General features: G+C 39.1%; 1 protein-coding gene across 1 annotated transcript in view; it reads right to left on the bottom strand.

Annotated features, from left to right (window-relative positions):
* The window catches only part of LOC126325620 (neuroligin-2-like), a 402,316-nt gene extending 387,924 nt beyond the window's left edge, over nucleotides 1–14,392 (bottom strand). Inside the window, exon 1 of the mRNA XM_049995264.1 lies at nucleotides 14,237–14,392. The gene's annotated coding sequence lies outside the window, so the exon portion shown is untranslated. The remainder of the gene's footprint in view (nucleotides 1–14,236) is intronic.
* Between the last annotated feature and the right edge of the window lie 857 nt (nucleotides 14,393–15,249).

Raw genomic sequence — 15,249 nt, 5'->3', positions numbered from 1 at the left:
CAAATGTTTGCCATTTCATTTCGGATTGAAATTATTGTCTTGGAAGGAGAATGTTGTAAATGTTTGCAAGTCCTACCTTACGAGTGGGTGAGTTTGCCGTAAGTTAAATGGCAGATATTTGTAAAATTTGTTTTTTTATATGTTTTGGATATGTTAATGTAATTAACTGTGAGTGTGTGTGTCTCCCCCCCGTGTCCATGATTCATGAGTTTTGGTTTTTCTATTTTGAGAACTTTTGTAAACAGGATCGTCTTTATATGTTGCAGATAACTTAGATTCTGGGCCATTTAATGAGGCTGGGTGATGGTGTTGTGGGTGGCCGTAGCTAGGGCTGTTGTAACCAAATGGGAAATTTTTTCTGCCCAAAAGTGACGTCATATATTCAAATTGTATTCATTTATTAATGGAGTGAAATTCACCTATAATTTAGCTGTGCTTGAAATATTATACAGCGTCGCGTTGTATACGTTAAATTGCTTGCCTGTACTTGCATTTTATTGGCGTGAAATTTTTTACAATAATTTAATAATTTAAAAGTCATTTCCTATCGTAAATTGTAACTTATTCGTTAAACGATTGTTGGTTCTTTTTTTAAATATCGTAAATTCTTGCACCAAATTTCAATAAAGAGTGATACTGAAAATTGTGTGTATTTTCACCAGTTATTCCTTGGCACCTACTTCCACTTTACATTTTCTGTATTAAGTGTGATTAATAACATTTGGTGATCCAGTAGTAATTTTACGGTTCAGGACATGCTACTGGGTATTTGAGGTACCGGTGTGTGCAGCAATCTGGTCCACTACCTCTGAAGGTCCCGCTGCATGGTGGTACAGTATGCAATGTGCAGTTTTCATGAGGAATAAAAATGGCGGAAATAATGTTTATGTTGATCTCTAATCCTATTTTCTGGACAGGATCCAGAACTGTGGGAACGGAAATGATGCAAAACATTTTCTGATGTGTATGAGATATCTCTGTTGTCTGTCCTGTCGCTTTATTGTCTATCTGTCTGTTGCATGTCTATCGTCTGTCGGACTATTAGGAAACCTTTCTCTTAGGATCGGGTGAAGGTATCATGATAATGTCGCGTATTATGGTCTATGGCCCCTTGGCAGTGAAAGTTTTAAGATTCTGAGTCAATTCAGTCGAAAGATATGGCCATTTATGTCACATGTTTTGACACTCGGAAATTCACACATCAAAACCTATATGGTACTTCCCGTTGACCTAGAATCCTGAAATTTGCAAAGATGCACTGTTTCAGAGCATTAGCGAAGGACAAAGCCTTGAATTGTTAATTTGTTATTACATCGCATTAGTTTTTTACCCGTCTGTCTCTCCGTCCGTTAACATCCCTTTCTCTCTGGAACATATTGACGTTTCTATTTCAGTCCTGCCGGTTTAAGAAAATTAAGTCAATTCGGTCAAAAGATTGGGCCATTTGTGTGGCATATTTTGAAACATCCATTCATGATCATCAAAACCTATAATGTACATCCCGTTAGCCTGGAATCATGAAATTCCACAAGAAGCAAGGTTTCACGGTACAGGTAAAGAAAAAACCCGAAAATGATTAATTTGTAGTTATGTAATAAGAAAAAATATTTTTTGTCATTTTTTGTACGTATCCATGTTTGTTTGTCAGTGTGTTAAGGCTACTTTTGTTCTCGAACAGATTAGCATATCAAGTTGAAATTAATGTCGTATATTAAGATTTGTGGTCTACTGGCGGAGCGAAACTTTTGAGCTCCTAAGCCAATTCAGTCAAAATTTCGGCCATTTATGTAATAAATTTTGATACTTGCAAACTCATCAGAACCTACAGTGTACTTTCCGTTGAGACAGAATCACCGAATTTCGAAAATTTAGTTTCAAAGTACGAGTAAAGTAAAAATTATTAAAATTTATTAAATAGTAGTTACATCACATAAAAAGTATCTTTTCGCCATTAGAGCGTACATTGTATTCATCGTTTGTCAAAAGCTTAATAGCGGAAATCATTGCATGCAAAGTAGTAGTCGTATTTTAGTTAGTAAATAAAAAAATATTTTATTAACTCTTATATAACTATATATATGAACTGAAGTCCCCTGTTCTCTTATTTTTCTTGTCCAGTCCAGTCCGAGCGACTACTGTGCATATTTTGATATGGTCTTGGAATTCCCGTATATATATCGATAACATGCAAAAATAGTTGAGATTCTCGATCCCCAAGATGGATGAACTACAGATATGTATATTCATAATTAGGTTTCCAGGAACCTTCAGTACGAGAGACTCACCCAATTTTGGATAGTAAACTGCTCACCGATATTATCTGCCGATATCGTAGCATATGAAAAGAAACAAATGTAGGCATTACAAACTTCTGCAAAAGTAGTTGCATACATGTAAACATCCAGTGGTGTATCACGGTTTAAATCCACAGATGAAAATGGCAGTTCAGGGACTGAAACATTTCCTATTAACAATTTGTGAAGCAAACAATAATATCAACAGAATCTTAATGCATTTGTTTTTTCAAAATGGCTCTGAGCACTATGGGACTTAACTGCTGAGGTCAACAGTCTCCTAGAACTTAGAACTACTTAAACCTAAATAACCTAAGGACATCACACACATCCATGCCCGAGGCAGGATTCAAACCTGTGACCGTAACGATGGCGCGGTTCCAGACTGTAGCGCTTAGAACCGCTCGGCGACTCCGGCCGGCGCATTTGTTTTTAACATGTACAGGATTATAAATCCGTCAGGAGGATGTCGTTATCAGGAGAAAGAAAACTGGCGTTTTACGGATCGGAGTGTGGAATGTCAGATCCGTTAATCGGGCAGGTAGGTTAGAAAATTTAAAAAGGGAAATGGATAGGTTGCAGTTAGATATAGTAGAAATTAGTGAAGTTCGGTGGCAGGAGGAACAAGACTTCTGGTCAGGTGACTACAGGGTTGTAAACACAAAATCAAATAGGGGTAAAGCAGGAGTCGGTTTAATAATGAATAGGAAAATAGAAATGCGGGTAAGCTGCTACAAACAGCATAGTCAACGCATTATTGTGTCCAAGATAGATACGAAGCCCACACCTACTACAGTAGTACAAGTTTACATGCCAACTAGCTCTGCAGATGACGAAGAAATTGAAGAAATGTATGATGAAATAAAAGAAATTACTCAGATAGTGAAGGGAGACGAAAATTTAATAGTTACGGTTGACTGGAATTCGAGTGTAGGAAAAGGGAGAGAAGGAAACATAGTAGGTGAATATGGATTGGGTCTAAGAAATGAAAGAGGAAGCCGCCTAGTAGAATTTTGCACAGAGCACAACTTAATCATAGCTAACACTTGGTTTAAGAATCATGAAAGAAGGTTGTATACGTGGAAGAACCCTGGAGCTACTAAAAGGTATCAGATAGATTATATAATGGTAAGACAGAGATTTAGGAACCAGGTTTTAAGTTGTAAGACATTTCCAGGGGCAGATGTGGACTCTGACCACAATCTATTGCTTATGACCTGTAGATTAAAACTGAAGAAACTGCAAAAATGTGAGAAATTAAGGAGATGGGACCTGGATAAACTGAAAGAACCAGAGGTTGTACAGAGTTTCAGAGAGAGCATAAGGGAACAATTGACAGGAATAGGGGAAAGAAATACAGTAGAAGAAGAATGGGTAGCTCTGAGGGATGTAGTAGTGAAGGCAACAGAGGATAAAGTAGGTACAAAGACGAGGGCTGCTAGAAATCCTTGGGTAACAGAAGAAATATTGAATTTAATTGATGAAAGGAGAAAATATAAAAATGCAGTAAATGAAGCAGGCAAAAAAGAATACAAACGTCTCAAAAATGAGATCGACAGGAAGTGCAAAATGGCTAAACAGGGATGGCTAGAGGACAAATGTAAGGATGTAGAAGCTTATCTCACTAGGGGTAAGATAGATACTGCCTACAGGAAAATTAAAGAGACCTTTGGAGGGAAGAGAACCACGTGTATGAATATGAAGAGCTCAGATGGCAGCCCAGTTCTAAGCAAAGAAGGGAAGGCAGAAAGGTGGAAGGAGTATATAGAAGGCTTATACAAGGGCGATGTACTTGAGGACAATATTATGGAAATAGAAGAGGATGTAGATGAAGACGAAATGGGAGATACGATACTGCGTGAAGAGTTTGACAGAGCACTGAAAGACCTGAGTCGAAACAAGGCCCCCGGAGTAGACCACATTCCATTAGAATTACTGACGGCCTTGGGAGAGCCAGTCATGACAAAACTCTACCAGCTGGTGAGTAAGATGTATGAGACAGGCGAAATACCCTCAGACTTCAAGAAGAATATAATAATTCCAATCCCAAAGAAAGCAGGTGCTGACAGATGTGAAAATTACCGAACTATCAGTTTAATAAGCCACGGCTGCAAAATACTAACGCGAATTCTTTACAGACGAATGGAAAAACTGGTAGATGCAGACCTCGGGGAGGATCAGTTTGGATTCCGTCGAAATGTTGGAACACGTGAGGCAATACTGACCTTACGACTTATCTTAGAAGAAAGATTAAGAAAAGGCAAACCTACGTTTCTAGCATTTGTAGACTTAGAGAAAGCTTTTGACAATGTTGACTGGAATACTCTTTTTCAAATTCTAAAGGTGGCAGGGGTAAAATACAGGGAGCGAAAGGCTATTTATAATTTGTACAGAAACCAGATGGCAGTAATAAGAGTCGAGGGACATGAAAGGGAAGCAGTGGTTGGGAAAGGAGTGAGACAGGGTTGTAGCCTCCCCGATGTTATTCAATCTGTGTATTGAGCAAGCAGTAAAGGAAACAAAAGAAAAATTTGGAGTAGGTATTAAAATTCATGGAGACGAAGTAAAAACTTTGAGGTTAGCCGATGACATTGTAATTCTGTCAGAGACGGCAAAGGACTTGGAAGAGCAGTTGAACGGAATGGACAGTGTCTTGAAAGGAGGATATAAGATGAACATTAACAAAAGCAGAACGAGGATAATGGAATGTAGTCAAATTAAATCGGGTGATGCTGAGGGAATTAGATTAGGAGATGAGACACTTAAAGTAGTAAAGGAGTTTTGCTATTTAGGAAGTAAAATAACTGATGATGGTCGAAGTAGAGAGGATATAAAATGTAGACTGGCAATGGCAAGGAAAGCGTTTCTGAAGAAGAGAAATTTGTTAACATCGAATATAGATTTATGTATCAGGAAGTCCTTTCTGAAAGTATTTGTTTGGAGTGTAGCCATGTATGGAAGTGAAACATGGACGATAACTAGTTAGGACAAGAAGAGAATAGAAGCTTTCGAAATGTGGTGCTATAGAAGAATACTGAAGATAAGGTGTATAGATCACGTAACTAATGAGGAGGTATTGAATAGGATTGGGGAGAAGAGAAGTTTGTGGCACAACGTGACTAGAAGAAGGGATCAGTTGGTAGGACATGTTTTGAGGCACCAAGGGATCACAAATTTAGCATTGGAGGGCAGCGTGGAGGGTAAAAATCGTAGAGGGAGACCGAGAGATGAGTACACTAAGCAGATTCAGAAGGATGTAGGTTGCAGTAGGTACTGGGAGATGAAGCAGCTTGCACAGGATAGAGTAGCATGGAGAGCTGCATCAAACCAGTCTCAGGACTGAAGACAACAACAACAACAACTCTCTGTATCAGTTTATTTTAAGAGAGAATTCCCTAATCATTGTCGCAGAAACGAGTATTTTTTCTTGGATAGCACTGTGAATTGTGGTTTTACATTTAACAGTCTAAAATATCAACAAATAGATTATATGGATAACGATCCGAGAGCAAATGGTAGATGTATTTATTGGACAACGCACCAGGGCATTCATAGCGAATGGGTGAAGGTAGTTGTGAGAAACGTAGATCGTAATGGTTGGGAAGCGATTTGCACTCCACATGTTCTGAACAAGAACCAAGCCCCCAAATAACTGCACCATAACGGTCGTTCGGTTCATCTAAATAGTAAGTGGTTGAAATGTTTGTGGACGTCTTCCTTCCATTGGTTAATCCTTTTAAGTCATATTACCAGTTACCAGTACGCTATTCTTCTTCCTCGTATCGTCCCTATTGCAGCAAGATATTATAAAGCAGTAACGGGGTGATGTATAGATATGCCGAAGTCTGTAAAACTACGATCGACCTTCACCCACAAGTAGTGAAGCACAGGCCCCCAGTCGAGTGAAGAGTAAAGGGGAAATGCTGAGAGCTTTGAACACGTAGCCAAAACACTACATAGCTATGCTAATTACACGAGAAACAGCATACCTAATATTAATTTGAATGTTATGATGAACTATATGTCACGAGTGTGTTTCAGATATTGAAACGACGTTATTGAGGCTGTTGTAAATGTCACATACAAACGAATATTTCTGCATTCAGCTTCAAACCGACACATTAATGCATATGAAAACCACAGGTAAGTCATGATATGTCTTTTGTGGCTGAGAACAAATTAAATTGGCTGCTGAAATGGAAGAACATTCATACCTCAACACAAAAATTTTCTAAACGTTTTGGTCAGAATATTTGATAACAATCCCTCGCACGTCACGAGAAGTAAAAAAATGCCTTGTTAACAAGAATTTTGTACTCTTAAGTCATTTTTAAAATAAAGGTACTCTGCACTTTTTGGTACTGTGCTTTTCCGTTGTTTCAGCTGTTGTCATCCAAAATTGAAATTATTACATACATGCTATTTTTCTGTTCGTGGGCACTAAAATTAAACAGTCATTATCCACTAAAATATTTAGGTATTTAAAATTCTAATAACACATCCCTAGAGGGCTCTCATGCATATTGTTTATGCAAATCACTACCGTAAAACGTTGCTACAGCTTTGAATTCTTCCACCAGCTGCGAATATCATCGCTGTTTCAAATTGTTTGCATCTGCAGAGTAAATATTTCCGACATACTTTGCTAATCCCGGCAGTTATTTTGATGTGCACTGACAATCATATTCCTATTTTGCGGAAATGCGTTGTCATTATGAGCACAGCAAACGGACAATAGTGGCATTTACAATGGCTGCCTGCGTATCGGCATGGCTCTCACACGCCACATAAACGGTGGGCAACTCTTCTGTCAAGTGGACGGAAAATAACCTGTATGTTTCAAACTGTTATTCTCACATCTGCCTACATCTCAACAAAAAACTAATAGCATGCTTGTTTACAGCTCTCTTACAAACTGAAACGAGTACAGAAAGCGCTACAGAATAAATTTATTCTACGGCAGTATCGGAAAACAGTATCCTGCGGCAACTGCACAAATTCGTCGACGAAGGAAAACACGTCCTTTTATTTACACTGCTGTTCTCTCACTCACGCCTTCAAATTTCATTTGTAACCTCTGTATCGTGCAAATTTACTCCCTGTATAACAGAAAGTAGGAAAGACAACCATTGCTGACGACTTGTTAGCAATCCAGTGTATATCTCCAAATCACGTATGATCGTAACTGTATTCAATGAAACATACGGGCTTTGACATGGTGCTCTTTACTGTACTCAATCATCATAGAGCTGCACAAAATTCTAGTATATTTAGAAAAGTACCGTATCAGTCAATGTACCGCATCTATAAGTTCTGAGGTACTGGCGATGTGTAGATATTCTTTCGGATTCTGTTTTGTGTTACACACAGGTTAGAGCAACAATATGTCAAACCGAGAACTAGGTCTTGTTCGTCTCCAAAAGAAACAGTTTCATACCAGTTTTGGAGATATTTTGAGCAGAAGGTGTAGCATCATAGCCTGAAGATAAGAATAAATGCCCGTGAAACACAGCCTACGTACCCGCAGATTTAAATATTTGGAAACCGCAACAGTGGGCCATAAAATTAGAGAAAAGTGTTTCTGAAGAAGTGAAAACAAGAAAATATATTGACCTCAGCTGTAGAGGGATGAATGATAAAAGGTCAATACAGAAGTATTTTCAGAGTGGTCTATAAGATTATGATGTCTTTTGAGTGCTATGAACTAACAAAGAAGCAATAGAAATTCACTGCAAAACGAAAATATAGGTTCAAGGGGACACGTAGAGGATAGAACATTATTCTAGAGATCAAAATATTGTTACGAAATTTCAAATTATGCTGTAGCAAATGCAAGCAGCAAATACAAACGTTAAGGCTCATAATATAGTTTTATATGGAGCTAACATTAAACTGGAGGATAAAAAGAGCGCCATTTTAACTTTCTACTGGAAACCATAAAGAAGTAACCGACACATACGTAACTAATCATTGTCGAATCACTCGCCGTTTCACGTAATGTCGCTTTCGCTTATTATTTAAACCGTTCACTGAATACTTATGTTCAACGAAAATAGATCTTATTTTACGGCTTATGTATACGGGACATCAACAAATTCATGGCAATGGATTTTGTTGTTAACTTGTCATCACAATTAGTAAAAATGCACATATGCTCAAGCCTATTCGTCTCAGAACGAAAGCTTATGTGTGTATGGCCAGGTTTCCCTTCTTTTCGAGGTTTGCTATATGAAATGCAAAAGCCATGCAGTTCTTTATCAGGCTAGCCGTTTCCCTTGTTTTTTAATTGGTATGACTGGTCCCTTAACTGATAAATAAGAAAATATCACCTATAAATATTTGACTGTTGCAAGCCATTACGGTTAGTGTTCTCGTGAATTTACTACATATAGATTATCTATAGAAAATGAAGAGTGAGAGAGAAGTTGAAGACTTGTGAATTAATCGGGAATGAACTTCAGTGAGAGTCTTTTCCACACAGATTTGCACGTTTAGCAGTCCTTATTCGCTGTTGACGTGGATACCACTTTTGAGGAATGACCGTGTATTTTGATATGAGTAATAACGAAAATGATATATTACAATAATTGTCATGTGAAAATTCTGCACTCCTAACCCCCATTACGTGTAATAACTGCATTTGAGGGCCCGGTTTTCCCACTAACGACGTGATCTCATTCGAATTCCACCATCACACAACAACTTATATTGGACCATTGTTGTCACCTGTAGAATGAGCTACTTTAGTTTAGCCCAACGTGATTCGTTTGTCGGTCGGCCTCTACTTCATAACAAACCTTAGTGGTTTCCTATGTAATCAAAGCAATAAATTCATGATTTTGGAGCACTACCGATGAATTTCGTAACGTAATTGTAGTTTCTACCCTGCAACGTACTGTTCGTGCTTAAATACTTCTTGTATGGTCAAGGTAAATGTTACAGTTTTTTTCAGACACCTGTGACAGTGGAGTACAAATCGTGTTAAATAATAAACGGAGATATAAAATTTAAATTTTTCATATAATACCAGAGGATGTTCTAAGTAAGAGGAATATTAATTATCATACGACATTCTGTCTAATAGTGTAAAGAACGTTAATTAATGTCGGAAGAGGTTAGGTTTTAAATACGATCATTGATTAAGATGTGAGGTAATTAATACCTACAAAATACTAAAATGTAGCAACGGTAATAAATCTATTCAGGTGTTATCGTCGAATGGTGACAATGAAGCAAGGCTTTTTATTGTCTGAACGGTCGCAATATGTAAAGCAAAGCAAATGATAATATTTAAACATATTTTCTAACAGAGTGATCGGTCCTAAATCACGTGGTTCAGGAATGGTGGGTTTAGCTACATCATTTCTTACGTGCAAATACTAAAATGCAAAATGTATTATTTCACCAATACTTGAAAAAGCAACATTTTTCGCGTAAATTTATCCAGCCAAAAACAGCATTTAAACATGTCTGCAGGGCAACTGTTGGGTTTCCGATTCAAGTAAAAAAGTATTTTTTGACCAAAAGTGGTTTCGGGTCGGACCAACATCAAGCACGTTATTCCGAAGGGCCAGTCAAATGAAAACCATACAGATGGAAAATGAAATGAGCGTTAGTCATCGTTGGCCAGGATACCCCATTCGGGGAAATTCGGCGGACAAATGCAAGTCTTATTTCATTAGACGCAACAGTGGGAGATAAGCGCGCCGGTGATGAGGATAACACAGCACCCAGTCCACGAGCGGAGAAAATCTTCAACCCGGCGAGGGATCGAACCCGTGCTCGCTTGCATGGGAGGCCAGCACGCTACCACCCTGCTAAGCTGGATGACAATACAGATGGAATAAAGTATGTCAACAGTTTATAATTCCAAAAGTACTCGCAGTAACTGTTTGCAGTTTCCTACAGAACCATGATTGTAACCTGGAGTGCACCATTTCAACCAAAACACATCTAAAGCCACGAATGCCTTTCTTCAGGTGCCACAAAAATTTAGAAATTGTTGCGGACGAGGAGAAGCACGTGTCGATGAAACTCTGGTTCCGTGAGCAACAGTAAACTTTTCTCCATGAAGGAACTTCCCGTCTTGTCTCACAGTGCGTTAAAGGTATTAATAATTATGCTGAAAACTTTTGACATGATTAACAGTTTACTTACTTCTTTCCATCCGTTTTATTCTCATTTGACTTCCGCTTTCCCATACAATTTATAGTCTCCTCGGTACCTCCACAAAATCCAACACGTGACAACCAATGCGGAAAAAATATTACGGTGCACGGGACCATTTAATCGGCGTATGATGGACGCGCCGTGTCAGACGAGAGATGGTGAGTATACACTTTTGGCTCTAAAGATTCCTCAAGTAATCTTCAGCTAAGTAATGCCCCGGAGACAATTTAACATCTGTTGTTTGATTGACTTATGTTGTCAACCAAACATTCTGCCCTGACTAAAAGTAACCATCATGCTTGCAATTGTTAGCGCCGTGTATTAGCGAATAACACCTCTCGAACTTTGACGCGTGTCCTTGTGTTGTCGCATATAAGCCCGAATGTTGCCAAAGTAGTGATACTGTAGGAGCAGCACATTCTTACAGACGGGTTCTCGAAAATCGCTGCAAAACAAAGAAATTAGCATTCATCTTATGGGAGACGCCATGCCGAAAAGGTTCTGCAATGACGGAAAGAATGCAGGAAAGTGTGTACCAATATGGGTTTTATTGCGAAGACTACGTGCTCTAACTGGGCTTATTTGGGCAACAGCACACGTTTCCAGCAATAATTGTGGTTTTTTTTCCTGTAGAACGTTATTTTCTTTTTTTTTCTTTTTCTCGCCGGAACACAATAACACGTCAGTAGTAAACAACTCGCCTATTGCCGATAAACTGACAGACCTTTCTTTGAAATTTTTCACAGCGTTCATGGTCGACAAATATGCATTAAAAATACACTAAGCCGTTTATTATTGGGAGTAGATTGGTTTCTTTTGAGTCAGGTCAACTGACGGGTTTCCTACTCTCGTATGAACTAAGCAAAGAGTTTCATCACAGCAGTTTCAGTCAAGCACAGTATTACTCTAAATATTTCACGGCCAGTTATGAACATTTCCATCAACTGTACATGTTTCTCCCTTAACTTACTAAATAATATATATGGGATTTAGAACAACAAAACAGATATTTATAACCATAATGTTTTAGTTATAAATCTAGAGCTTAGACTTGAAGAAGAGGCGACAACATGGTAATTAAGTTCAGTTGAAATACGTAGGAGTACTTTATAGTTCTAAGTAAATGTCAGTCAACCATAATGTGCCACAAACTGAGCTACATGCCCTAGAGCATGAATACATTCAGTGACTATCAATAGGCTGAGTTCTTTATTTACACTGTTCAATAAGGGACACAAGCGTTCAAATTTCGTGAGCCTCATTGACCATCAGAACGCACAAAAATGAAGCACAATTAACTTCACTCTTAGTTTAGCTCATATTTGGCAATCATATATAGAAAGCAACGTGATGTTTGGTAATGACACTGAATGTCTAGCGGCCGGCTACGTGCTCATACAAAAAACTGATAACATTAGCTTTGGAACGATTTACATGTCGTTTTCACGAACTGCGTCAACTGTGGATCCCCGCTAACATGATCGAGCTCAACAAAGCTTTGCAATTAGATCAATTTCTCATATCTGTAGTATCGGCTTGCTGACAAATACACAGAAATGTGGACATTCCTAACCTGAGGAAGAGAGCGTTAGTATGTGCGAGAAGCTCTCATTATAATAGCACAATTTAATAGTCGCTATTGCAAATTCCTTTTCACTGTTATTACTATATTTGCTGTCAACATTTCTTCAGTCTTAGTTCCACTTCCTTCTACGTAATGACCAGCACCTACCAGCCAGATGTGTTGCACAACATTCAGAAAAAACGACTTTGACAAATTTTACAGATGACATTGATATTTAATGGATAGTGGTTAGGGTCATCTTTTGCCATTGTTTAATAAAGCTAAAATGCATTATTCGAAAATGCCATTGCACTACCAAGCTCCATTTAATGTAAATAAAGGCTCTCAGAGATTCAGGCTAAGGAAATACGCAGTACCGATGGGAAAAATCATGTCGAGATTAGTCCAAATTGAGTAGAGGAAGCTGTTTGCACGCAACATTACTCAGTAATTCGAAGAGCAATAGTGTACAGAGTATATTGATTTAAAAAAAAATTTCCTCCCATTTACCCTATGTCACTGTGTTAAGTAAAATTTAGAATTAACTTTGTGTAATTGTAATGTTTTTCACATTCACTAGTGTTTCACGCGATCAAGTAAAAAAATGATGCACCACACAGTACTGAATGTTTAGATAAACTTTGATAAGCAGTGCACAGAGTGGACTGTACATAGCTTGTGATGACAGCCTAGATAGTATTGATAACAGAGAAAAAGTTCAAACTTTAATATAAATATAATTATCGCTTCTTAACTAAATAAAAGTGAGTTGAATTTGTTATCAGAATCAGCAACCATAAATACGAAGGAAGTTCAGTAAGTAGGTACGTCAATGGATCCAACAACGAAGCAGCCAAGATTACACTCTGCATAGGCAACTTACAACTGCTACTTTTACTCTGTGAAATTAGGCTGTTTTCATTTATTCATCATTAGCGCACAGGTGGTACAGGTGGCTGTTACGATGAATTAGAGCGGAGCCACACAGGTAGATACGTTTCATGCAGGAAAGATATGTCTACTGTTATTCGTTTCGAGACGTAAGCAGGGCCAAACTAATGACAAAATCAATTGTTCGTAGACGCTGCGACTATCCTTTTAAGGCAATGTGAATCTTCATTATAGGAGAGGGTGGTGGGTTCCTGTATGGGGACAAGGGTGGACGATAGGTTGTTGCTTTCGGAGAGAGCGATATGGGGAATTTAGTAACCAAAGTTCCATGGTTAAGGCTATTTTGCTAGTAATATTTTGACCATGGGCTGCTTAATTCGTAAAAGGAGTATCCATCAACTCTGCAACTTACTTCTTTAAGTTAAAGACATCAGTATATACCCAATACGTGGAAGTTTCATTCTCGATAGTACATGATTTGAGCTCATACTCGATGTTGTAAAATAATCATGTGATTATGGTTTTCTAATAAAAACATTAAGGATCTGCTTCAATTCATATATAATAAATATTGTTCCTATGTGTGAATTAAAATTAATAATTCGTCACCCATGGACGTGTTAGTAAATACAGAAGCTGACATGAAACTGAACACTGTCAGTGTATGCTTTAACGCACGACCGAATTGCTGAATATAAGCTGAAGCTAGTTTTCTGTAACGTCATACATTTGTAGAAAAAGATTCAATGGGTATTTTCAGTAAGAATGAAATCTGCATGAATGGGAAAATATCAATTCGTACGGGAGGGCTCGCAACGATTTTCTAAGTCTCGTACTCCGAAACAATTTAAATTTTTAAATTTTAGTATAATACATAACTGCGTGAAACTTAAACCGCTCTACAAGGTTAACAATTCATTGCAATTTGTCGAATACCATTCTCCTAGTAGCTTGTGTTTTCCGTGCAACACCACTAGATGCGCATTTCGCCACTTTCTATGCATGCCGGTGCAAAAATTCTGTGATTCAAGAACTTAGGATTGTTTTTAGCGACTGTCGATATTCGATACGAATATCGGGATTTATTCCGTTTATTTATACCGTAAGTCGTTAGTACAGTACACTGGCAGTTATTACTTCAGGAACTTCATGTTCAGGCTAAACCAGAATTTATCAATTCTTCAGAGCGTTATGTACGACATTTCCAGTGGAGGTGTACAGAATCGAGGTCTTAATGATCTCTGTACCATTTGCTCCACCAGTCGACTATTCGGGAGACGTTGATGGGAACACAGACGCGCCACGGGTGGTGCCTTACCTATGCGTCCTCCGGTTGGATATTCAGGCGCCTGTGCCGTCAGGGACGTGCAGGTGTTGCGAGCACCGCACTAACACAACGCGACCCGGCACTGCCCGCGAGCGACGCAGGCGGGGCAGCAGCACGTCCCGGCAGCGCGATCTCCCGCCACTCACTGGAGCGCCGCGACCGGCGGCGGAGGAGCGGGCCAACGGGTGGTCCGTGTGGGCTGCGGCAGGGGTTGGGGGAGGGGGAGGGGGCAGGCTCCGGCTGCGCAGCGGTGGTGCGCGTCGGCCGCGCCCGCGATGCTCCATTCACCGGCACAGGCGACACGGCTACTGTTCACTCGCAGGCACTACCTGTACACCGTGTGCGCCTACACAATGCATACGCTATGACACATAAATAAATTACTGAAAAGAAAGACAAGGTTCCGCCCACTTGCTTCTATTCAAACAATTACGGGCTCAAATTCAGAGGACTTGTGTGGAATGGAATATGTCTTGCGAGACTAAACCTGAAAGGTTACTGCGAAAAGAAGAAGAGAAAAAAAAGAAAACCATTACCATCGAAATAAATGAGTGTAGGACAATGCTACAATCTTTCTCTTCTGGTATTCAATCTATATATGGAAGAGGCAAGATGGAAATAAAAGGAGGGTTAAAGAATGGGTTTAACATTCAGAGCAGAAGTATACTAATAACTAGCTTTCCCAGAGACGAGTTGTTGTGGCTCAGACTAGTTAAATGGAAACGAAAGAGAAGAGAAACAACACTTCCTCTAACAGGCACAGGAACTGGTTATGCATCCTAATCTCCTGTCTCCCCTTATCTCTGTCCAGCTCTTTATCCTCTCCCATTTGTAATCCACTCCTCCCCCCCCTCTCAATTTCTTCCTGCCACCTCCCACTCTTCCTTCTCCTAGTCCATCGGTTCTTCCCCCTTTCTCTGTGACTTTCCACTTTCCCTCTTTATCTCCTCCCGATTCCAGGCCCTTTATAAGTCCATCTTCCCTTTCCGTCTCTCTCCCTCCAT

The sequence above is a fragment of the Schistocerca gregaria genome, chromosome 2 (genome assembly GCF_023897955.1).
Source record: "Schistocerca gregaria isolate iqSchGreg1 chromosome 2, iqSchGreg1.2, whole genome shotgun sequence".
Lineage (NCBI taxonomy): Eukaryota > Metazoa > Arthropoda > Insecta > Orthoptera > Acrididae > Schistocerca > Schistocerca gregaria.
The sequence above is the reverse complement of the archived record's forward strand: the minus strand, read 5'-3'. Positions and strand labels throughout refer to the sequence as shown.